This window comes from Aedes aegypti, chromosome 3 (assembly GCF_002204515.2).
Source record: "Aedes aegypti strain LVP_AGWG chromosome 3, AaegL5.0 Primary Assembly, whole genome shotgun sequence".
Lineage (NCBI taxonomy): Eukaryota > Metazoa > Arthropoda > Insecta > Diptera > Culicidae > Aedes > Aedes aegypti.
Window position 1 is genome coordinate 7954859 of NC_035109.1, and position 26380 is coordinate 7981238.

The window sequence follows — 26380 nt, forward strand, 5'->3', positions numbered from 1 at the left end:
GGGTAAGTGGATACAGAAAAATCAACAGTCAACTTCATTGTTATGTACAGCTAACGTGAATAATGTAATTCAAACTTTTTTCTGTGGATAACAAATGAGGGACTAATGTGCTTCAAATCGTTTCTTATTTCTATTTTTCTGATTGTTATGTATTGAGTATGAGCGACTTGAAAATTTGCACCAAGTGATCCACTTGTCCCACCATGGTGGGGTAAGTGGATCACCAAACAAAAAAATCTGTTCTCAAAACTAGTATGGTATAATTATGTATAGTATGAATGATATTACTTTCGTTCTTGTTAATAGTGCTAGTAATATTACATTTTGATAGTTCAAAAATTAAAAAAAAATATCTTTATTTTATCAAAATAATATTTATAATATGTTACATTAGTTCACACTAATTCGAACAAAAAAAACATTGTGACTAGTATAATTTGGAGGAAATTCATCCATATATACACATAAGCTATACAGAAGTATTGCAGGGGTATTCCAAACGATGTTTTCGAAAAACACTTATTGTTTCAAAACATAAGTTATATTTATTTTTGATTAAAAAACTGAAATCTTTTTATTCTATTGATGAATATATTTGTATCATATATCTAGACCAATTTATATGGTCAAATAATGTACGACATTAGGCATTCAATTAAAAGAAACAAATATTTTGGTCTTTTGCAACTCAGCTTAGATAAACCACGTAAAGTTTTGGTTTGAATATTGCAATATTCATTCTTTAAATGTTTTATATCAGAAAGATTGAAAATAAACTGTTAGGTGGATTAATTCATTTTTTTAAAGTCAATTTGACAAATTTAAGCTAGGAATGAGAAAAATTAAAGGAAAACAATATTTGCGGATATTAAAACTTATACAAATTCTCGTAAAAAGTGTAACAATAAATGATAATAATACTTGATCCACTTACCCCACCTCATTCAAAACTAGGGGTAAGTGTACCATGTCCAATATATTTGTATTTATTTATAAAAATCTCATATTTTTCATTGTGATTCATTCAATTAGAACTGAAATGCTCACCATGTGTTGAAAAAACTAATAGTATTCGATTTTAGACAGAGATACAATGGATTTTTGATCGATAGAAAACAATTTCAAAATAAATCAATTTTTGCGGCTCACAAGTTTGCTTGTGTTAGTGTACGTGTAGTACCAGTTTTGCAATAGTATTAGTGTGGACGTAAGAATATAACCTAAAACGAAGCAATGGTGCAAAAACATTCAACATATTCAAGTATTTAAGCTTAATATGGACAAATGATCCACTTACCCCACTGATACACTTCCCCCACTGTACCTTATGTTTTATGTAATAGTATAGTGTAGTATAGTAAAACCTCACAAAAAGATGTATTTGAAGCCTGATAAACTGGCAAATGAAGATTATAAGATTATTTTTTTGGACACCAATCAATCAACGGAAAGTTTATAGCAGTGGTTCTAATGTATGCTGGAAAAGTTATATGCTTGGCGTAGTTCAACGCTGCTTACTGATTTCTACAAGGCCTCCATTTAAAACAGATCTTTAGTTACTCCACAATCTGACTTGTAAATGGAGTTCACGTTTCTTTGTAATATATATTTTCCTTGGATATTTCTCAGGACCCAGTCTGGGCGGTCTCTAGCAGGGATGAATCTATCTGTACCTATAGGTATTCCCTCCTCTGTTGAGTCAATGTGGGGACTGTCTTGTCACGAATAAATTTGAATCAGTTATAATTCGGAAGACCATACAACATATCTAATTAGCATATGGCATGTCAGTTAGATTTGAATCAACCAATACCAAATTTTCACTAAATTCTCTCAAATTAAACTTCGACTTTGATTTTGGCGCCACCAGAAAGCAACTTCATTCATTGACGTTGCCCAATTTTGTCGTATCCCAGACTTTCCTCCCCTAATTTTTTTTAAATTTATTCTTGTTTTTATACGAAGTATATTTTTACTGCTTCTGTTTTCCAATAAGCTCCGCAAAACCAGCAATTTGATATCTCGGAAATACCTTTCAATGTCCATGACTTCGCCGTTAGGAGACCGTAGAAATATGGGTAATACTTGTTTGGTCATTTTTTGAAAGACTCTTTAACGCTACCCCGAACGCCACTACCATGAAAGCCATTACCCCGAATGCATAACATATTGAGACTTATTCTAGTTAGAGAGTGGGGAGATAATTGTACGATTCCTTATGAGTATTTAACGTGTTTGGATTAACAATGCATTTAAAAAAAACTGCTAGTTTTGAGGAAATAATTTTTACATACTTTTGTTTAAATTTGTCCTCTAATTTTGGTGAGATTCATACAGCCACATTGCAATGATCTGAAGAAACAAGAATAGGTGAATTTATTATGAAAAGGATATTTAAAATATGCACATAATAAGGATGTAGTAATGTCTCTTATTGGACGTCGGTACCCACTTCCTTTACTCTTTATTGTAGGTTTCGGGCTACTAGCATTAAAATCTTCTTAATGCTTATGTTTCGCAAGCGATGGTAATTGAAGATCATCTTGAGATAGTCGCTGCAAGTGTTCTTCTATGGAACCCGCTTAAAGACCTGATAGACCTGATAAAATTTCAAAATTTGCATCACTCTATTGTACATGGCAGCCTCTGATTGCCGCTGAGCGGTTCCTCAGAAAATGACGACTTTTTTCCCAATTTTCATTTTTATATTTTTTGATTTGGATGAAATTTTGCACATGCTTTCTTTATGCCCAAAAATGCCTTTTTGCATCATCGGCTCGCCATTTTGACTCTAGCCTTACTTTTGAGAAGGGCCTAAGAATAAAAAAATCCTCAATAGTTTTCAAAAAATTATAACTTAGAAACGATTTGTCCGATCAGTTTGGTGCCTTCCGCAAAGTTTTAGGTTATTGTTGGGACTATCTGGAAAAAAATATACACTGTAAAAAAAATGTTGTAATTTTTTATATATCGAATATAAAGCTTAAAAATCAATTTTCTCAAAAATCGTATTTTTGATTTTTTTTTTATATTTTTATATGTTAAAGTAGACAAAAAATGAAGACTTTTGCATAGTGGGTCAAGATGGAGAAATCATGGACAAAAAAATTATGATTTTTTGAAAAAAGGTGAATTTTTGAAAATGGTCATAATAAACTTTTTATATACAGTTAACTCTCCCTTACTCGATATTGAAGGGACCATCGAGTTAGGGAGGTATCGAGATACAGAACACAAATTTTTCGAATTTTCAACTTTTTATTATTTTGTCAAAATACATTCAGAATAGTTATTTTCACGTGAAAAACAATACCATTTCACAACATTTACTTTTGTGATACTTTTTTACCGATCAGCAAAACTTGATAATTTTAGCACCCAGAAATTGGCAGTAAACTTTAATTTTACTATCAATTTAATCATAATAATGAAATTCATGAAATTTATTAACGTTTGGAGGACATTCGGAACTTTTCATGAAAATATCGAGTTAGAGAGGTAAATTTACTTGGGAAACTGAAACAGATAGCATCGAGTTAGGAAACATCGAGTTAGAGAGGTATCGAGCTACAGAGGTATCAAAGCATGCTAGATTGAAGGGACCGCGCATTCCATCGAGTTAGGGGAAATATTGAGTAAGGGAGAGATGACTGTATTTTTAAACTCGATTTTATGAAAGTACGCAAAATTTACAACAAAAAAGGTACAGTTAAACCTCCATGAGTCGATGTTCCATTACTCGATATCGACTCATGGAACCATACTAGAAACTAAATTTCATGGTTACTATGATGGTCCCTTCAGATAGCTTTGTGTAGCATTGCTGTTCCATGACTCGATATTTCCATGAGTCGATGGTCCCTTAAATATCGACTCATGGAGGGTTGACTGTATACAGAAAAATCAGTCTAACTTTTACCGTTTTAAAGATACAGCGATTTTAATACAAAATTGTGATATAATTTTCAATTTTCGGTCATTACACTGCGGAACACGTTTTTGTCTCCAGCACCAAAATACCGCTATTCACTTAATTAAGGGTTGCTGAAACCATTGCCATTTTCAGAAATATCATAGCACGTCCAGTTTTTGAGATATTGACTGTTGATAATGCAAAAAATGACTATTTCAGCCAACTTGCATGCAAGTTTCCCAGCTTAAAAGGTAATATATTGGCTTAATTTGCCACTGAATTCAAAATTTATGTGTATAACAATACTTATCATCAAAGTTTGTATTATTTTCGATACGGAAAAGTTATTTTTTGATGGTTTAGAGAATTGTTGTATTTTGCCATATAGAAGAAACGAAGAATTTTGTATGGAGACTGCAAGCATGTTGAAAAAATCGGTTTAATCGAAATTTAATCGCGCAATTTCAATCAAATTATGTCTGAAATGAAAGTTCAAATTATGTTTTGCATGTTTGGTGGATTAGATCATAAAAAAGTTTGATGAATTGTACTTTAAATTTCATGTAAACATTAATAAAACCGGTGTTTTATACAACTTTGGCGAACTGTAGCTAAAAATTGTGACGTGCTGGAACATTTATGAGAATGGCACCAGATTCAGCAACCGCAAATCTACTAGAGACACATAATTTGATCCTTGAGACACGCAAAAATGTCATTTTTGTTACGCTGTGTTATACATACATACATTTATACATATCAAGTCAAATCGATCACTGCAGAGATCAGTGATTTATGATAATCCAAGCACTCGAGTTCAATTTAGTGCATCTTCGGAGTGATTTTATATCTCAGGGGTCTATTTTATAAGTCGAGTCGATCAAAATGACTCGACTGAAGTCACTGTCGACCGAAAAATTTGCTCGACTCAGCTCTGTCACTCGAGTTTTTCGACAGTTGTCACTCTATGTGACTGGATTACTATGGGAGTCGACGAGTGACATCTGAAATATGCATGCTTGCTTTGATCGACAATGAATACAGACGAGTCACATGAATCTGCTCGATTTACAAAATAGGCCCCTCAGCCTGTGTGTAAAGCGACTTCATGTCGATGTTGAAAATGGTTTGTGGCTGCTCAGTCGAGGATGGATCATTGACTGGTGAGCTCGTTTCATGTTTTCGGTTATAATAAACTAAATGTAATAAACAAATAACAAGTATCGATATTACCTCTTATTCATGATTAACGTGATGTTAAAATAACAAATACTTTTCAACTACCGAAAAGCTAAACATTACATATAATTTGCAATTGGATTAGATGGACAAATTGATGTGAAGATTTGCGAAAAAGTTACACGTCTTCTCAGTGAGAATCGAACTCACGACTCCCCGATCGCTAGTTGGGGCGCGTTACCACTACGCCATTAGAGGACTCATGAACGCAGAAGTTAACCTGAATTCGGTTTCAGCTCAATAATGAAGTGGTCCTTTTTCGCAAAGTGCACCTCTTTCGGAAGAATTTGTCCATCTAATCCAATTGCAAATTATATGTAATGTTTAGCTTTTCGGTAGTTGTTAAACTTCCACTCGGCAGGTTCCTTCAGGGATTCCACTGGGAATTTTACCAGAGGTTCCTTCGTGAATGCTGCCAAGATGAACTCCAATGATCCAATAACGAATTTCCTATGCGATTTGACCACAATTTCCTATATAGATTCCACTAGTAATTCCTTCAGATACTTCAACAGTATTTTCCCTAATTATATCACCTGTAATTTTTCGCGGGAGAAGTTTTTTAAGGAATTTCACAAGTAGTTCTTCTAGAGTTAACACTGGGAATATCACCAGAGTTTCGTTAAAATTACCACCAGAAAAATCTACCAGAGTTTCGCCAGAAGTTCAACCATAAAATACTTCAAAGATGTTACTAGGATTGTGCTTCAGGATTATCAGAAATTCCTCCAAATGATATTTACTCAGAGGATCAAACAACACATTTCTCTGAATGCCTTCAAAATGAATCCCTAAAGTAGAACTAACATATTTTTTTTTTTAATTTCTGAAAAAAAATCCATGGAGTATTTTTTTAGAATTCCTAGGAGGTATCACCAAAGAAATCATTGGAGAAATTTCCAGAGAATTTCCTAGAGAGATTCTTTATTATATTTCTGGAAGAACTTTTAAAGTAATCACTGAAGGAGTTTCTTAAAGATTCTGGTAGATTCCTAGGAAAAAAACCTTTAAAAAATACTGTACGGAATTGATGGATAATTTTTTTTAGGAATCCTCGGAGAAATTTATATTAGATTATTGAAGTAATTCTGGACGTATGCCTCGAAAGGTCCCTTCAGAGATACAAGGAAGAATCTTTGGAGAAAACACTGGTGGAATTTATAAAAGAATTTATTCCCTAGAGAAATACCGAAAGATTCTGGGGGATATTCTCAAAAAATTGCAAGTGAAATCTCTTAAAGAATTCTCTTGGAACCCTTGGAGGAATTCTTGGTGGAACCCCTGGAGGAACTTGATGAATCCTTGGATAAATTGTGGGTAGCATCTGTATAGAAATGCCTGATTTTTTGGTGGCATTCTTGAAGGATGCATTGCATGAACGACTGAAGAAATCCCTTGGGAAGTATTTGTATAGATCCCTGGAGAAATCTGTTGAAAAATTACTAGAAAGAATCGCTGAACAAATTCCTGGTGAATTTTCTGAAGTTACTCCTTGTGGTATTTAAGGAAGAGTCCTAGGAGCAAGACCTTAAAAAAATCTGATGAATTTCTTGAGAAATCCATTGAAAAGTATCTGAAAGAATTCGTGATGTGATTCCTGGTTAACGCGTAATGGAATCCCTAAAACTAACTACTAGAGAAATTTCTGAAGAAATCTTTGAAAAAATTGTTATAACAATCTCTGGAGGAATTCTAGGAGGCAGCCTTGGAGTTAGCCCTGAAGAATTACTGGAGAAATTCCTTGAGGTTTTTTTGGACAGATCTCTGAAGGAATCAGTGGAGGAAATCCACAATAAATTGTAGAGGAACCTCTAAAGGAATCCTTGGAAAGAATTTCACCTGAATGTATGCCTGAAGAATGTTCCACGAAGCAATTTCTGGTTGAATCCGTGGATAAATTTCTGGAGAAATTATTGACAAAATTCGTGGTAGAATCCCAAGAACCACTTTTGATGGAATCCTTAGTATAACTTATGGATTCCTGGAAAAACTTCAAAGCTGAAAAACAAGAGGAAACCACTTAAAGATTCTGGATAGAATGTCGAAAAAAAAAATCCAATAGCCATTCCCATATCAATGACTGCTCAGAGTATTTCCCGAAAGAGATGATTTCAGAGTTTTTCCGGAATATTTCGTACGAATTTTAAATATTCATTTCTTCCGGTACTGCAATGTTGAAAGTTCTTCTCTTCCTTTCTGCGATTATTGCCAGAAAATCGGTAAAAGATTTTCCCTCACAGCCACAGCATTCAAAAAAATAACACTCACACATTCACTACACACTCGGCAAGTCTAAAAACATGCGAAGAAATATCGTGTTGCTGCAACCAACCTTGACAGTTGGTCAAACGGTTGTATCAACATAAACTGGTTTGACTAACTTGGGGGCGGAGTCAATGTTGGTCAAACCGTCTGAGCGTCTGTGGGCTGCATAATGCCAAGAAGAAGAAGAAGAATAAGAATAAGAAGAAGCAATCACTATGGACTTATCCACAGTCTTCTTTTAATGATCACCGGATGAACACTGAGTGGATGAATGTGCAGCAAAAACGTTCATTTTTTGTAAACATGGCCCGCAGTAAAGGATTTTTTCCCGCTGGAAGTTGCAGCGTGACGTCATCGGAAATTAGTTCATATACGTTTAGTTCTAAAGCAATGTTTCTCAAACTTTTTGAACTTGCGATATATCTCCTTATGTCGATGAAATCTTCCGTCCTTTCATCCTGGATTTATTTTACCTCTCGATATCTCCATATATCGATGTGGTCTTAGAAAATCCGAAATGAAATTTTTTTCGGATTTTCTTTCCGTGTGAGAACTTACTTATTCTCGGCAGTCTAAGCCAATGCTGCGCTTCTTTTATAATTTTCTCGGACATCAGCAGACAAATGACGTATTGTCTGTTTACATTTATGTGCTGCTCAATCCCCTATCGATTAACACCGACAGACTTGTTAAAAGCTTTTTGTAAACGTTTTTACAACGCTTTGAACGTCTATTGTCAGTGTGACTATTGTCGGCAGCCTCATTCTCTTCGACAGCTTTCCCATAAGGACCTGCAGGCGAATCTGTTCGGCAGCTCCAAATCAGTCGCATTTTGAGGCGCGTTCATTTGAATTGATGACATCTCTGGCGATATTGTTTGTTCAATCTCGGAAATCTCGTCAGCGGGAAGCGGACAGAACAAAGAATCATCTGAATGCTTTTATTGGTTGTTTTTTGGTAGAAAAATACTGTGTATTTGTCGTTTAAAATTTAATTGCCGATAATAGTCGAATGGTGCCTGTTCACGCATAACGTGAATTTTGAGCCAGTCTAACTGCTCGAAAACCAATTATAGAGTCAGCCTGTTCTTTCCCATAGATCAGCAGCAGTCCGTCGCAGCATCCGATGATGCTGCCGATAGTGATCTGCAAGATAGGTAGATTTTTGCGAATTATTTGTCCACTCATCTTCCCGCTTTACGAGATAAAGCCGAAGGATGGACCAGAAAAAACCTCAGTTATTATCCAAACGCAGAATATACTAGATCACATCACGCCGAATATCGTTGTTCTTATAATCGACGGAGTAATAAAGTTGTGTCGTTCTAACTCCAATCAAGAACACTGATTCCCCAGTTCGAAGTTCCCTGATCGCGGTAACAGTGCCGAAGCCGTAAGTCTCCCTATGTCGATATGCCCATATCAAAGGATAATCCAGCTTTTAACGCTAGCCTGCCATAAAATTTGAATCACCCCCGCTTGCACACACTATAAATTTTTATGGCTTGATCAAAGCAAGCTTAGGGGTGAAGAAAATTATTTATTTTTTCAACGATGGTTTTACGCATGAGCCTATGCATGCTATAAAACGTTTGACTTTTACTGTGCGCCCTGTTTTCAAGTTGCCCGTGAGAGAGAGCGAGACAGCACCAACACACGGCGCACAGTAAAAGTCATGAGAACAAAAGAATTTATGGCACGTACAGAGGCTCATTCAGGAAGTTAACCCATGTAACCAAACAGCACTTTAATTCGCCTTTTTGGCCTTATAGGGCTATTATGCAGCTAACATGCCCTATATTAGCCGTATAATAGCCCTATAAAGCCAAAAAGGCGAATTAGCGGGCTAGTGGTTACTTGGGAATAGCACTGGTTCTAATTTATGCTGAAAAATATATATAGGGAGCCGGACCTAATTCTTGGCACTTTTGATTCACTTCGGCAGTGGGTTTTTTTGAAAGCTACAAAGCTCATATTTGGCCACAATATGCGTCGTAGTAAAGTGCTCCTTATAGCAAAGTTTCAGACAATTCGGCCGAGAAAAACCCCCCATGCCAAAGTGAATCATGGAAGTGCCCAAGTGGTTCTGCACCCTACGTGGCGTAGTTCAACGCGGCTAAATGATTTCTTTAAGCCCTCCTTTTAAGACAGATCTTTAGTTACTTCACAATCTGACTTGTAAAGAGAGTTTACGTTTCTTCCTAATTATTTAAATATATTTTCCTTGGATATTTCTCAGGACCCACAAGAAAGCAGCTTCATGCATTGACGTTGCCCAATTTCGTAGTATCTCAGACTTACCTTCCTCAATTTTTTAAATTTTCTCTTGTTTTTTTTACTGCTTCTGTTTTTTAATAAGCTCCGAATAACCAGCAATTTGATTTATCGGAAAAACCTCTCAAAGTCCATGACTTCGCCGTTAGAAGACCGCAGAAATATGGGTAATACTTGTTTAGTCATTATTTGCAATGATGTGGTCTGTAATGGCGTTACTTTTAAGAAAAAAGAATTCAAACCAAAACTTGGATGTTAAGGCCCAAGTAAAAATGGTGCAAAAGTCAAAACTGAAAAAGCAGTTTTCTCTTTTTAAATACACAAATTGAAGAGAATAAAAAACACACAGCCCTTTTATTTGTCAAATAAAAAGGCTGTGTGTTTTTATTTTCACCAATTTGTTGTTTTAAAAGGAGAAAACTGCTTTTTTCAGTTTTGACTTTTGTGGCATTTTCTCTTGCGCCTTAAACGAGTGTAGTGAAAATTTTTGACAGTTCTATCAATAACCTAAAAGCCTACAGCCTACTAAGATTGAGCTATAAAATCTGTAGCCAAGAATGAGCCTATGCATGCTATAAAACGTTTGACTTTTACTGTGCGCCTTGTTTTCACGTTGCTCGTGAGAGAGAGCGAGGCAGCACCAACACACGGCGCACAGTAAAAGTCATGAGAACAAAAGGATTTATGGCATGTACAGAGGCTCATTGTCAAAGAATCACCCCTTGTTGTTTATAGTTCGCGTTTAAAATCTGGATAGATCAAATTTTCGTGATTTAAATAATACAGCTCAAAAATTTTGTCTGCTTGTTTATTATATTTTCTATTCACTTGACAACCGAGCTTGTTAGTATTCAGGTAAAATCCGTTCATTCTCGATTATCTAGATCGAAGGATTGATGTCGAGATGAGGAGAGTCGACTGTAATACCAGTTTTAACATGATCTTGCGTGTATTATATGCTAGGAAATCAATTTTCTATACGACTTCGGCACACTCTCAATATGTGCAATATGAAATTGTGAATAATAAATGTTTGACGTTTCCGGAAACGTTTCTATATCCAAAAAACCCAGATTTTTTTCAACCCATTTTTTACTGCAATAAATATAAAAGGTGTTTTTTCCAACTTGAAGAAAAAATCTGATTTTTACTGATGTTCTGAAGGTTCAAATCCGACTTTTCTCTGATATTTCATCAGTTATATTTTTAAATTGAGTTTTTCATCTTCGAGTGTAACCAATACATCAAAATAAGTATTGTAGATAGCCGAATGGTTAGAGTCCGCGGCTACAAAGCAAAGCCATGCTGAAGGTGTCTGGGTTTAATTTCCGGTCGGTCTAGGATTCGTAAAGGAAATTTCCTTGACTTCCCTGGGCATAGAGTATCATCGTACCTGCCACACAATATAAGAATGCAAAAAATGGCAACATTGGCAAAAAAAAGCTCTCAGTTAATAACTGTGGAAGTGCTCATAAGAACATTAAACTTAGAAGCAGGCTCTGTCTCAGTGAGGAAATTGATGCCAAGAAGAAGAAGAAGAAATTTTGTCTATCATAATTATAAAATAAAAATGCTCAGAGGTATAAACAATATAAGTTCAAAAAATTCCTAGAAAAAAATTAGTTTGGATTTTATTATTTTTCAGAATAGTATAAAGTAGAAGTTTTGCAGAATGTATAAGTTTCTATAAACTTATGTGTGTCCTTCCGGAGATGAACCAGCCTAGGGCTGAAAATCTCCTTAATAAAGCTATAATAATAATAATGTGTGTCCTCCAAAAGTTATGGCTAATTCGTCCACTTTGGAAATCACTGCTCTAAAGAATAGCCAATATTTAGAAGAAGAAAAAATTGTCTATAATTGTGATTGTTATAATTCCAATAAATCACTGTTGCAGCGAAACTTGATAGAAAAAGAAAAAGTTTCTGGTTTCTGTTAAGTTTTGAAGAATTTGGCCTAATGACCCTTTTGGCGTAATTATTTGGCTTGACCAAAGTTTACACCCGAAACAAGACCTAATGAAAAAGGTAGACTATCGTTGCATATACTAGGAATGTAATATTTGCTTACAAAAATATAATATTTCAATTTAAATAATGGATAAGGACTTTGTATTTTCTGTATATGCAACGATATTATACCGTTTTGACTCCTATTCCGAACAACTTAAGGCCAACAGTGACTTCAAATGCAACTGATAGGCATAAATTAGCTGATAGTTGAGCTAATTTCAATTTCTTCGCAAAGTCTAACTGTGAGCTGTTGGATGTGCCGTTAAAAATGTCTGTTTAATACTTGCTTAGTATTGTTTTTACGTAAAAGTTTCGAACAACATTTTGATTCCAATGCCGAACACTGTGTTCATTCTGTCTCATATTTCAAACACCTTGATTCAAATTCCGAACAGCATGCCTACCCGACCAGAACCACATAACAAGATTATAACACATTCCTATCCGCAGCAGAATAAATAATAAATAACAGAAGTTGATTAAATTTGTTATTTGTTATCAAGGTGGCTTTGTCCTCAACTTGTTATATTTTAGTAACACATTTATAACAACATTTGTTATAATTTTGACATCGCATTTATAAGTTTGTTGCAAATAACATAAACAGTAACATAGTTTGCAATAAATTTGTTATTTTGTATCATCCTTATAACGCATTCTGTTATAATTTTGATATAATTGTTACAGGTTTTTTTATATTTTAGTTTGATTTGGTGCAAATTTTGTTATTTTAACTACTAACGGTTTTATGTTTTATAACAACTGGTGATATAAAAAAATCATATCAGGGAACACATTCTGTTATAATCTTGTTTCTTCCGTCTGGACGGGTAAATCGTATTCAAATGAATAATTCCGCAAATAAATTTATCTGAGCTAGTTTTACTGACCTCGAACTAGAGGATTATCACTACTCTCGAGGAATAAAATAGATTTGAAGACGTTAAGATTGAGTTGCAAATGACTGCCATTTTCTGATAATTTGGTGACATATTTCAGCGAAACTTTTCAACTAAACCGCCATACAAAAACCTTGTGTTCGGAATATGAGTCTGTATATTGTTTATTGTCTGAATTTGAGACAAAACGGTACAATATTTGTAATGACAACTTGTTTATTTGGCATATCTCAGTATGGCCCATTATAATACTTAAGCTAATTTCCGCCTGCTGCACAAATAATTTCATATTTTCGATGCCCACACAGATAAAAATATTTTAATTTCAATGTAGTGTAAACAGAAGAAGATAGTAAAAGTAAATCAAATTCATTTATTGTTACAGAATTACGTTTCATTTTCAACTAAAGATGCTTGAATGTTGCATGACCGTGTGAATTTAAAGTTTATTTAATTGAAAAATGAGCGATTTGTCGTTGACATTTCAGTTTATTTTGATGCTCCAAATATGTGCATGAAAATAAACTGAAATTTACAACATATTTTTAGTTGTGCAGTTGGATATCAAATTAAAACTCGTGCCTCATGTAAATACCGAAAAAAGCCGAATGAATGTCTGCTACTCTCATTCTCATCATTGCCGAATGATGAAGAACCAGCCTAGCATCATGGCAGGCAAGCAGCACTCTGTGGACCTCTTCCGATTTAATTTCATATTTCACCATTGCTTTCTTCTTACGCTTTCCGTTCTTTTTTTGCACGAGCATAAATTCAAATTTCAAGTGGCCACCGCTGCTGTCTCGGCGCCACGCCATTCCACGGGCTGCTGCGATTGCGAAACGAACGTCGAGTGCAACCACGGCTTGCTGGCAACCACGGCTTGGCAAGCAAGAAGTTTTTGTGTGCACGTTTATAATTTTTCGAGATGGAAATTTTTAATCGTGAGGGTGGTGAGTGGGAGGATTGTTAGGGCTGTTGCGACGAGAAGAACCGTTTTTCACTTTGATACATCCAATGCGATTGCCGATGGGGAAAGCCCCTGCGAGAACGGTAATGATGACTGAAACATTATTCGGCGCGCGTGTTGAGCGTCGATTCAATGCATGTGCTGTACGTTCATAAATCCTCCCGACTTGCGATGGCCGTGATTTCGAGTGGCCGCTGTCGGAGAGATGAATAAATGAATGGAGGAAAGCATCTGAAATGACGCAAATTGAACTCATTACGAGTAAACAGCGTTTCGGTGTTTCAAAAATTGAACTCGTTACCACAAACATTAGTATGAAAACGGTTTTAAGCAGCGCCAGCGTCGAGACTGTGGTTGAGAGAAAATCATTGTGAAGTGCGAAATCGCTCCCAGCGTGATATTCGACGGCTGGCAAAACTTCACCAGACTAGATCCAAGCAGTCGGCGACATAACGCCGACTGGATCATAGAAATCGTATTGTAATGGCCCCAAAGCCTCTACCCCCTTACCTTATATTTCGGAGACGTAATCCGTCCAGTCTGGCTGGCGGCCAGAACTTGGTCTGCTGATGCTGCAGACGGCTCGAAGCGATGCCAATTTCAGCACGAGTTCTTCGAAACAAACATCAAAACAAGCTGGCAATGATGGGTTCCTCAACCCGCGCACACAAAGTAGGCTTTGCTCCGATTCCGTGCCAAACTGCCGGTGGGGAAATCCGATGTGTCATCCCCGTGGCTATCGTCGTCGCCCCCACTCCGTAACTCGACGCCAAGGTAGACGCAGAAAGTTTTTCCTCAAGCCTGGGTGTCATGGGCGTAGTCAAAGGGGGGCAGTTACCACTCTTTTGAGTTACGTAATGAATCACAGATAAAAATATTTAAATTTCGATATAGCGTAAACAGAAGAAAATAGTAAAAGTAAACCAAATTCATTTATTGTTACAGCATCTCGTTTGAATTTCAACTAAAGATGCTTGAATGTAACATGATCGTGTAAATTTTAAGTGTATTCGATTGAAAATTAAGCGATTTGTCGTTGACATTTCAGTTTATTTTGATGCTCCAAATGTGTGCATGAAAATAAACTTAAATTTACAACTTTTTTTAGCAATGATCATTACACAAAAAATTTTAGAAATTGCAAAATACGACATGACTCGTTGTAGAACTCGTCAACTTTGTTGGATAAATGTACGACTCGTGCTGTAAAAATATCATAATATAAAAATAAATTTAGAGATAAATTCAGGCATTTCTGCTGAATTTTGATGTGATGGCAAATTATGCGAAAAATGTGTGAAAATACTTTAAAAGTTGTTTGCCCCTGACAGTAAACGAACGCTTATGCTGCTGGATGGTAGTTTCGAGCGCTTCTTCTCACGGTTGGCGTCTTCTTTCCTCCGCGAACATGGCAATAATCCTTTCGGAAAATTGAAAATCGTTGTTTGTTCCACTGCTAGCTACTGCTCCAGAAGCTGTCAGCTGCCGTCTTCGGATGTGAGTGCAATGAGCTGGAAAGTTCTCCCGAAATCGAAGCATGCTGTGCTTGAGGAGAACAACAACGTATCGCATGGAGATTTCGATTTGATTCGGCGCCTGCTTGGATCCGGGATGTTATGAGTCTTATTGCGACAGGCGGAAAATATCCAACCGAATGGTGGAACGGTTCGATTAGAATTGTACGGATGAGATAGCAGTTTCAGAATAGAATTCGACGTGGATTAGAATCATGACACCAGGAAATGTATTCGGAGCAATGGCGCAAATGCCACCGTAGCCAATTAGTGTGGTTACAAGGTAGGAATCGTCCACCACCAGTTTAATCCATTTAACGTGGTTTGCAGAGAAATTTTTGAGATGGATCGATGCCAAGCTCATTTCTTGGGTCGGGCACACCTGACTGAGAGGAAAGACTTTGATCTCTAGAGGGAAGTGTCGCCTAAAGATGTGTCTAGCATATGAAGAGGAGTTGACGTAAGACCATGGTTCATTTACGCCTGACAGATAATTTTGATGAAGGGTAATTTTACTTGAGACTTTCTCCTTTTTCTTCAATAGCTTTCCCACTTCATTAGTTGTAGAGCTATTTGTGAATAAACAGTTCAAGTGTTAAATTGCATGACAAATTACATTGCCGGCCACTCCCATTTTCTCAGTTATAATGAGAAAAAAGGATAATAATGATAATAAATCTTCGAGCTGTTTAGTGGATAATGATGATCGTCTATTTAAGGACCGCTGACCAGTTGCTCAGCGAATATTTTGGATGATTGATCGCGTTAGTGTCGGCAGGTAGCGCATCGTGTCATAAAGTGTGGGTTCAATTCTCTTTTCAGCCATTGAAACTTTTCATCAGGAATGTTACTTAACTATGCCGCAGAATCATGCTTGTCTGTTGTCTAGAATTAAGTTACAGTCTGTGCAACTAAAAGGCTGAAGACGATGTTCGTGTATTTTTTTATTGATTTTCATAAAACCTTCATTACTACTAGGGCAAACAGCTGAATATTCCAGAGATGTGCTCTCATCCGGTGTTCTAAGAAATCCACTGGCATTTAAAATATATTGTAATTTTATTCTAAATAGGTACATCAGTTGAATACATGAATTAAAATTATGTTTCTTTTCTTTCCAGGTAATAAACCTTTTACTGTTAGTTATAACAACAATCATTTCTATGTAAGTACAACAGTTATGCAAACGAACTCATTCAAACACTGATTTTTCCCTGATCAAGTTCACTGATTACCAACTAATGCTCCAAGGTTCTTTGAATATCCGAAAAATTTTCATAAAGGAAATATATGTATGAAACACAACACTTGGTCGGGACAGTTAGGACAGAATTTATATTAAATTAAATGTATCAGTCAAGAATTCTTTTGAATATTCGTCCATGCAACTTCTGACTGAATGCAGTGACTGACTGACTACAATAAATAATTGACTGCAATGAACAACTCAATGCTATGACTGATTAACGTCGAAGATAAAAAAAGAAGAGACAACGAATACGAGTGTGGGCTTACTGGGTTTCTACCTTTTGTCCCATCGACTTTCTGTCTTTCGGCCCTTTGTTCATTCGACCTTTTTTGTCTTCCGACCATTTATCCAAGCGACTGACTGACTGCAATGGGCTGAGCTCAATGACTGACTGACTGTAATTACTGATTGATTTCGATGGCTGACTGACTGTGATAGATGTGTATTCGCAATGACTGACTGTACTGACATACATAACTGACCGAGTTCAACGACTGACGGTAATGGACCAGTTCACTCGTTGACGTCTGAGCGGTACCGTTTTATTTACGTGACCACAGCAACAAGTGAATTTGGTACCGCTCAAACGTCTAATTAGTGAACTCGTGTATCGAACCATGACTGACAAGCTGACTGATTGACTAACTACTGACTTAATGTGGCTGACTGACTGCAACGAGCAGCGTTGTAAAAATTACGGTAGTAGACACGTTTTCATTGACATTCGACAGCCTTTGCCTTCAGCATTCACAACACTAGCGGTCAAACGAACGTACGGTAGAAAAATGTCAATTGAATGCGGCCAACCATGATCACATCGTTAGAAAACGGTACAGTTTTGTTTATTTCAATCTTTTATCGTAATAAGTGCTTCTTTCACTGTATGTGTGTCACATTCGCCATAACGAGCACTATTAAACCATCCTTGTTGTTTACGATCGGGCATTTCTGAATTGCATAGAATCAATGATTTATGGAAATGTCATCGTGTCATGCGACATTAATTCTACAATTTTTGTGTTTCTCGATGCTCATTCTACTGCTCGTGCTGTGTATGAGAGGTGACGGTAACGGAGGAGTGTGGAAAAATCAATTGACTGCTGATCATGGAAGCGAAACAAACGTCGCGAGAAATGTCGAATGTCAACCACATTGGCCATGACTAACTGACTGCAATGACAGACTAACTTTCAGCCACCAATAATGTTACCTGTAATGACTGACTGCCTACAATGACTTTAATGACTAACTGACTGACTTGCTGCAACTACTGATTAACTACAGTGAATGACTTACTATAATGATTGACTGACTGGTATAACTTATTGATCATAATGACTGACTGACAAAATACGTGATAAATACATAGTAGTATTTCGTCTTTGGACAGACTGCAATGACATACTGACAATGACTATTCATTAGCGTAGCTAGAATTTTTTCCTGGAGAGAACCTGGAGAGGACCTGGAGGGGGCCAAGAGGTGGCTTTGCAAATTCTTGGTTTACGGAAGTAATCGGTCGCAATAATCACGATTTTCACAAAAATTTCCTAGTTTGCATAGATTTGTATCGATTTTATTTGTTTGTGATTTTGTCGCATATTGCTGCACATCTGTTTCTGGTTTCTCTGGCTTCTGACTTTTGACTTCTGACTTCTGGATTCTAGCTCCTGGCTTCTTGCTTCTTTGGCTTCTGACATCTGATTTCTGGCCTCTGGTTTTTGGATTCTGGCTTCTGGCTTCTTACTTCTGATTTCTGGCTTCTGGATTCTAGCTTCTGTATTCTAGCTTCTGGCTTCTGGCTTCTCTGGCTTCTGACTTCTGAATTCTGGCTTCTGCCTTCTGGCTTCTCTGGCATCTGGCTTTTGACTTTTCTGGCGTCTCGCTTCTGGCTTCTCTGGCTCTGGCTTCTGGATTCTGGCTTCATACTTCTGATTTCTGGATTCTAGCTTCTGGCGTATTTGGCTTCTGACTTCTGGATTCTGGCCTCTGGATTCTGGCTTCTGCCTTCTGGCTTCTGATTTCTGGCTTCTCTGGCGTCTGGCATCTGGCTTTTGGCTTCTCTGGCTTCTGACTTCTGATCTCTGACTTCTTGCTTCTGGCTTCTCTGGCCCCTGGCTTCTGGCTCCTGGCTTCTGGTTTCTGACTTCTGGCTTCTGGCTTCTCTGGCTCTTGCTTCTGGATTCTGGCTTCTGACTTCTGATAACTGGCTTCTGGATTCTAGCTTTTGGCTTCTCTGACTTCTGACATCTGACTTCTGGCCTCTGGCTTCTAGCTTCTGGCTTTCGACTTCTGGCGTCTCTGGCTTCTGACATCTGACTTCTGACTTCTTGCTTCTGACTTTTGACTTCTGACTTCTGGATTCTAGCTTCTGGCTTCTTGCTTCGCTGGCTTCTGACATCTGATTTCTGGCCTCTGGTTTTTGGATTCTGGCTTCTGGCTTCTGACTTCTGACCTATGACTTCTAGCTTCTGGCTTCTGGCTTCTCTGGCCTCTGACTTCTGGCTTCTCTAACCTCTAGCTTCTGGTTTCTGGTTTTGGCTTCTCTTGCTTCTGCCTTCTGTTTTTTGGCTTCTGGTTTCTGGATTCTTACTTCTGATTTCTGGCTTCTGGATTCTAGCTTCTGTATTCTAGCTTCTGGCTTCTGGCTTCTCTGGCTTCTGACTTCTGAATTCTGGCTTCTGCCTTCTGGCTTCTCTGGCATCTGGCTTTTGGCTTTTCTGGCGTCTCGCTTCTGGCTTCTCTGGCTCTGGCTTCTGGATTCTGGCTTCATACTTCTGATTTCTAGATTCTAGCTTCTGGCTTCTTTGGCTTCTGACTTCTGGATTCTGGCCTCTGGATTCTGGCTCCTGCCTTCTGGCTTCTCTGATTTCTGGCTTCTCTGGCGTCTGGCATCTGGCTTTTGGCTTCTGGCTTCTCTGGCTTCTGACTTCTGATCTCTGACATCTTGCTTCACGCTTCTCTGGCCCCTGGCTTCTGACTCCTGGCTCATGGCTTCTGGATTCTGACTTCTGGCTTCTGGCTTCTCTGGCTTCTGGCTTCTGGCTTCTCTGGCTCTTGCTTCTGGATTCTGGATTCTAGCTTTTGGCTTCTCTGACTTCTGACATCTGACTTTTGTCCTCTGGTTTCTGGTTTCTGGCCTCTGGCTTCTGGCTTCTGGCTTCCGACTTCTGGCGTCTCTGGCTTCTGACATCTGACTTCTGACTTCTTGTTTCTGGCTTCTCTGGCCCCTGGCTTATGGCTCCTGGCTCCTGGCTTCTGGCTTCTGACTTATGATTACTGGCTTCTGGATTCTAGCTTCTGGCTTCTGGCTCCTCTGGCTTCTCTGGCTTCTCTGCCTTCTGCCATCTGACTTCTGGCCTCTGGCTTCTGGCTTCTCTGGCTTCTGACATCTGACTTCTGGCTTCTGGCTGCTGGCTTCTCTGGCCTCTGACTTCTGGTTCCTGGCTTCTGGCTTCTGACTTCTGACGACTAAGTTCTGGCTTCTGGCTTCTGGCTTCCGACTTCTAGCTTCTGGCTTTTCTGGCTTCTGCTGACTTCTGACTTCTGGCTTCTGACTTCTGACTTCTGGCTTCTGGTTTCTAGATTCTCTGACTCCTGGCTTTTCCAACCTCTGGCTTCTGGCTTTTCTGGCATCCAGCTTCTGAATTCTCTGGCTTCTGCCTTCTGGCTTCTGACTTCTGGCTTCTCTGACATCTGGCTTCTCTGCCGTCTGACTTCTGACTTCTCTGGCACTAGCATCTAGATTCTAGGGTTTCTGGCTTCTGACATCTGACTTCTGGCCTCTGGCTTCTGGCTTCCAACATCTGGCTTCTAGCTTTTCTGGAATTTGGCTTCTGGCTTCTCTGGCTTCTGCTGACTTCTGACTTCAGGTTTCTGATTTCTGGCTTCTGACTTCTCTGGCATCTGGCTTCTGAATTCTTTGGCTTCTGCCTTCTGGCTTCTGACTTCTGGCTTCAATGGCTTCTGGCTCCCTGGCTCTAGCTTCTGGATTCTGGCTTCTGATTACTGGCTTCTGGATTCTAGCTTCTGGCTTCTCTGGCTTCTGACATCTGACTTCTGGCCTCTGGCTTCTTGCTTCCGACTTCTGGCTTCTGACTTCTCTGGCATCTGGCTTCTCTGGCTTCTGCTGACTTCTGGCTTCTGACTTCAGGCTTCTGACTTCTGGCTTCTGGCTTCTGGCTTGTCTAACCTATGGGTTCTGGCTTCTGGATTCTGGCTTCTGACTTCTGGCTTCTCTGGCTTCTGACTTCTGGGTAAATTTTAATTTTAACTACGGAAAATATTCATTATTTGTCGAATCCAGCAAAAAAAAACCTTTAGGAATTCTTCCAAAGAACTCGTGAAAATCTCTTTGTAACTCATCCACGAATTTTCAGCTTTCGGGGATCTCTTCATGAATTATTTCCGTACTTCACCGGAAAAGTTTTTCCAAGAACTGCTTTACCAGTTTTTATTGAATTCCTCCAGGGATTCCCACAGAAAATCATTTCCGGCATTAGTAGTTATTATTCATCAGATTTTCTTCTGAAGTAGCTTAAGGCTTTCTGATGCTACCATAAAATTTCTCGAAGAATCTGTGTCAAATGACTTGAAAAAATCTCTTGAAGAATTCTGAAGTTTCAACATTGATCCTAGAAGGTCCCCTACGTACTTATTACTCATAAATTCGAATTGTTAGTTTAAAATATTATCCAGTTGTTCATTGATAATTTAACATTCATCAAAACCGTCTTCAATCTCACCAAGCAAGGATACTTCCCACAAATTCTTCAGAGAGTGTACCAACGGTTTTCCAACTTTGCCTTTGAGATTGTTCCTATGGTTTCTCTTCAGATCAGACCTCTGATTCTTTCAGGTTACTCTGAGGATTCATCCTCACAAGATTTTCATAAACAATTAAACAAGGATCAAATTGGAAAATGTTCTTAACGATCTCCCTGAGGAGTTCTGTACGGATCTATCTGCATTTTTTCACAGGAAGCTCTCTAAGTGTTTCTTTAGATTAATCTAAAAAATAATTTGATATTGCTCCCGAAATTCCTAAAAAAAATCATCTCTCGAGAATACAATTTTAAATGTTTTTCAAAAATGCCTACCCAACAAAATTTTAAAAAATTCCAACATTCCTATAAAGTTTCTGGCGAAATAGAGCAACTGTACACAAGCTCTTCTACGAGAATACTCGAAAAATTTCCTAGCAATTTTTTCAGAGATTTCTTCGGAGAATTTTATTGGTTTTCTTGGGATTCCTAAGGTTCTCCCGAAAATTTCACCAGTGATCAATCCAAGTATTTTCCAGAGATTTTTTAACTTAAACAGCATTAGCGATAATTCTCAGTTGTTTTTTTTTTAAATAAACTGATGTTCTAAAACAATTTGCAACTTATTCTAGAACTTCTCGAAGAAAATTCTCCAGAAATTTCATCAAGTATACCTTTAGGTTCTAAAAATTACTCCACATTTTTTTTTTTTTTTCGAATGTTAATCTCCAATGCTGTTAATGAATGTTAATGCTCCAGGAATACCACAATATATTTTAGGGATTTCTTCACAATTTACCTAACGAATCTCTTCATATCAATAATCGGTTAATATCAGAGTTATGGAGTTTTGGAAGAACTTAAGAGAAAAATATCCATAATCGTTTTAAAAAAAATTTCTTTTACTCAAAGTCGAAGCATGCAATGATAAATTTTCATGAGGATTTCTTTAAATTTGAACAAAAAACTGGTTTTTCATGTTTGATGATTACTGATGATTCAATGATGGATTTTGTCTGAAGGTATATGTTTTGTATAAACTACGAAGTTTCATGATTTTTTTTTTTTAATTTATTTATTAGTATCATTCCAAAAATTACATTCATTATTTCTTATATCTAGGTGTTCTGTGTTATTAGACAACACTATCATCCTAATTTGGTAAAACAAATCTAAGATTTTATTAACATTTTGTTAACAACATATTACATTTCATTTGCCGTAGCAGTTCAGTTTTTTTTACAGGTGAGTTGATTTCACCTGCTTATAAGAAGAAAAAAAAAACGTTTTAAATATACTTAACCTAACTTAACCTAAACATATAACGCATTAATCGTGGCAATAGAAGATTGTAACGATTTTTGCCTGAAATTATTAATGATTGTATTTGACATTTGTTCCAATGTTTCAACATTGGATATTCTATGTAACTCATTGGTACTATACCAGGGAGGAAGCCTCAGAATCATTTTCAAAATTTTATTTTGAATTCTCTGCAGAGCTTTCTTCCTGGTATTACAACAGCTAGTCCATATTGGTACAGCATACAACATGGCTGGCCTGAAAATTTGTTTGAATATCAAAAGCTTGTTCTTAAACAAAGTTTTGATTTTCTATTAATAAGGGGATATAGACATTTTACATATTTATTACATTTGGCTTGAATGCCCTCAATGTGATTTTTGAAAGTTAAATTCTTATCTAGCATGAGCCCTAGATACTTAACTTCATCTGACCAATTTATTGGAATCCCTCTCAACGTGACAACATGTCTACTTGAAGGTTTCAAATAAAGAGCTTTTGGTTTATGTGGGAATATTATCAGTTGAGTTTTGGAAGCATTAGGAGAAATTTTCCATTTTTGCAAGTATGAAGAAAAAATATCCAAACTTTTTTGCAATCGACTACAGATGACACGCAGGCTTCGTCCTTTGGCGGAGAGGCCTGTGTCATCCGCAAACAAAGATTTTTGACATCCCTGAGGTAACTCAGGTAAGTCAGATGTGAAAATATTGTATAATATTGGTCCCAAAATGCTGCCTTGGGGAACACCAGCTCTTACAGGAAGTCTTCCAGATTTGGAGTTCTGATAATTAACCTGAAGTGTACGATTTGAACGAAGTTTCATGATACTATGGCGAACAGATTAATGTTCAAACCAATTTCTTCCTTCTTGCAGAAACTTCAATCAAACTTTTTTGGACGGATTATTTTTAACTATTGTGGTACTGCATATGTTTCCGGTTTTTGATATTTTATTACACCCCTTGGTTTAAACTCAAATGTTGGGTGTATTTTGTTTTCCGTGTCCCTTCTGAAATGTCAGGTAAGAACAACCCCAGTGTTAAAAAATTGAATCCCTGCACGGAGAAATCAGACTACCCAAAAAATAAGTTCTTTTACCTCAAATTCGGGTAAACTGCATTTAGTTTTTACCCACGGTTGGGTTGTTTTGCCTCTCTCGCAACAGCAATGTTGTCAAAAACAGAGAGAGACGCACCGACCCAGCGTCGAAGTTCAATGGAATAAGCCAAATTTGGGTTCTTTCGAGTTTACCCAACATTAAGTTGTTTTAACCCATCACGGACCCTTCGAAAGCTAACGTTGGGTAGATTTTTATTTGCACTGAGTTGTTTGTTTTGCCGCTGTCAAATGGAAACAACCTAATGATAGGTATATATCCGTTAACCCAAATTTGGGTTATCCCACGAAAGAGCCGAATTGCGTCAAAAGAAGTCAAAGTTGGGTTGATTTGCGGCTCCGTGTGTGGCATTTTTGTTGACTAAGTGAGCGTCAAACATGTTCAAAAATGTCAAGGTTCAAATTTACAACCAATTTTTAAAATGAAGTCAAATATGGTAGAGCCGTTATTCGAACAGTAAAATTTTCCAAAGTAGTAGCAAAAATATGCTTTATCATGTTATTCATTGAAAATAAGGATTTATCAAAAATTTTAGGACCCTATTTTAGCGTTACTTAATAAATGGACGCTGCCTCAGCGAGTGTGTGAGTGAGCGATATGAGTAGTTTATCAACGAATGGGTGACAAGTAAATGGAAGGGTTTTTAATTTGTTGAGCCAAGGTATCTAAAAGGGAAGTAGTTCAATCTACTAGAATACTGCATCCGCCTTGTTGAAATACCAGGTGATAGCTTGTTTTGGTTAGAGGATGCTAGAAAAATCTTTGTCTCACAAACTTTGCCTGAAGGATTGGATTGGTTTAAATCACTCATTGTTGGATTAAGTTCTACGAACAGACTTGTAAACCAGATTTCAAATTTAAAATCACTTATTACATCATTTCAAACACAAAAGGTAACATAAATTCCACTCAGAAATGTGGAACAAACATTTCACCTCACCGGTAGGTAAACAATCCCTCACAATTCCATAGAAACGATACATGCAAACATATTCGCCAGCTGTCACTTTTACCTTCCCTGTAGCTGATCTCAATTCGCACCCACTGACTGCTTAGATTGATGAACCTCCCTCCAAGGAACCTTTTGTAGAACGAAAGACTGAATAAGTCAATTAATGAATGAATTGTTAAAAGAGTAAATAAGGGATTGAGTTATTCCAAAAAAGTGAATCCAATCTCTCAAAATTCCCTTGCGTTTTTATAAAACACACACGTTGAAAATTTTACCAAAAATCCTTTTCACATTTCAGTTCACTTCCTACTGAAGTTCATTATACTTCGTTCAATAAAATCAAAAAATCGATAACTAAAATTTGTATAGATACAAATGCTTCTTACTCTTCAACACTCGCTTCAGCATTTGTCCCATGAAATCCCACTGTAACGTAATAAAACCTTCCACAATTCCCAGCCATGAACGTCAAACGGAATTATGCAACAAAATAATTATGATTCATCACCTGGTTAATAAAATCAGAATTGCTCCACTTTCACGAAACTACACCCGCCCCCACCGTAACCGCGTCCCACTCACCCGAAAGAAAACCACATCTTTCTTCCCACTCGTTTCGCACTTCGCCACAGTTCTTAGCGAATTTCCTCAAAACCACTCACGCAGTAGGCTAGTGGCCGACCAGCAGGGGTGGAAAAACTATCGCTGCTTGGCCCATAACCTCCCGATGGATGGATGCATTCTAGAGTGAGTGCCCAACCGAACGAACCCGACCACGCACAACACAGGAGCCCGATCGCAGAGTTTTCCCGCACTGCACTCTGCTCCGTGCGTTAGCATTTGAGTGCCACTCAATGGCACCGCACTCGAGCTCGGCTTGCTTCGTTCAGTTCTAGTTGTGCTCCCGTTCGGTTCGGTTCGATTTTCACTCACTGTGCGCGGTTGGTCCGACGGTTCCTTCGATCTCTGTGATTTCCTTTTTTGATACTCTTTGCGAGAGGGGGAAAATCGTTTCAACCCAGGAGGAGGGAGTTTGTGCAATAACTCTGCTGCTGCTGCTGCCCGAGCATAAAGGGAGAAAACGAGCATCGAGAAGGAACGCCGAGAATTGCAATCGCTGCAGCGCGAAGTTCTTTCGTTCGGTCGTTAAGGGAATCGTTCCCGTAATGCGATGAAGATGTGATTTTTTGTTGAATCGAAGAATCTCAACGTTTGGGGAGTTTTGAAAAATTTATTTACACCTCCGTCCGGTGGAGGTTGTAAAATTGTAACGAGCTGTCAGCCGCAGATTCGAAGGAGAGAAAAATGTGAGTGCTTTCTCGAATGGCAACCGAGATCAGTTTAATAGTGAGTGGGTGAGTGGGAGTGCGACGAAGAAAATCAAACGTCGAAGTCTGGTCGAAGGCGGCGTTGATTTTGATGCCGAGGAAGAGGAAGTGCCCAAGTGGGAGCCGAAGGAAATTGATTTGAATGACGTCCATAATGCATAAAGACGAAGACGACGCGCTGCAGAATGGAACAATAAACCATCAAGAACGGACGGAAGCACGCTTCTAGCGCTAGACGGCGGCGAGGAATGCACTTCGCTTGCAATGGGTTGGCGCGTGTATCGACGCAGCTGTTTGATTAAAATTTAATTAAATAATCGACGGCGCGGCCGGAATGACTGTCAACGACTTCTGTTCGCGAGGGGAATCGAGATTAAATTGATTGGTTGTGCTGCGAAAGCAAAATAGAAGCGATAGTGGAAACTAGTGTTGGGAATGAAAAATGACACGGACGGTGTTCGAGTTAGATGGTTTTATTGGGAAATTTTAATCATAGCAAGCTCTGCTCGGCGAACTCGGCGACTGTCGTTCCCCTTTTTTTACGATTTTTGTTTTGCTGTCGCCGCACTAAGGGGTATTTAAAC

At 37.9% G+C, this 26380-nt stretch overlaps 1 protein-coding gene across 14 annotated transcripts in view; it reads left to right on the plus strand.

Annotated features, from left to right (window-relative positions):
- The window catches only part of LOC5571891 (uncharacterized protein CG43867), a 534531-nt gene that overhangs the window by 402645 nt on the left and 105506 nt on the right, over positions 1-26380 (plus strand). For 2 of the 14 annotated variants that reach the window (XM_021849055.1, XM_021849054.1), the window contains exon 1: positions 25355-25775. The exons of the other annotated variants lie outside the window; for them this stretch is intronic. The gene's annotated coding sequence lies outside the window, so the exon portion shown is untranslated. Of the gene's footprint in view, positions 1-25354; positions 25776-26380 lie in introns of those variants that run through there. 14 annotated transcript variants of the gene reach the window in all.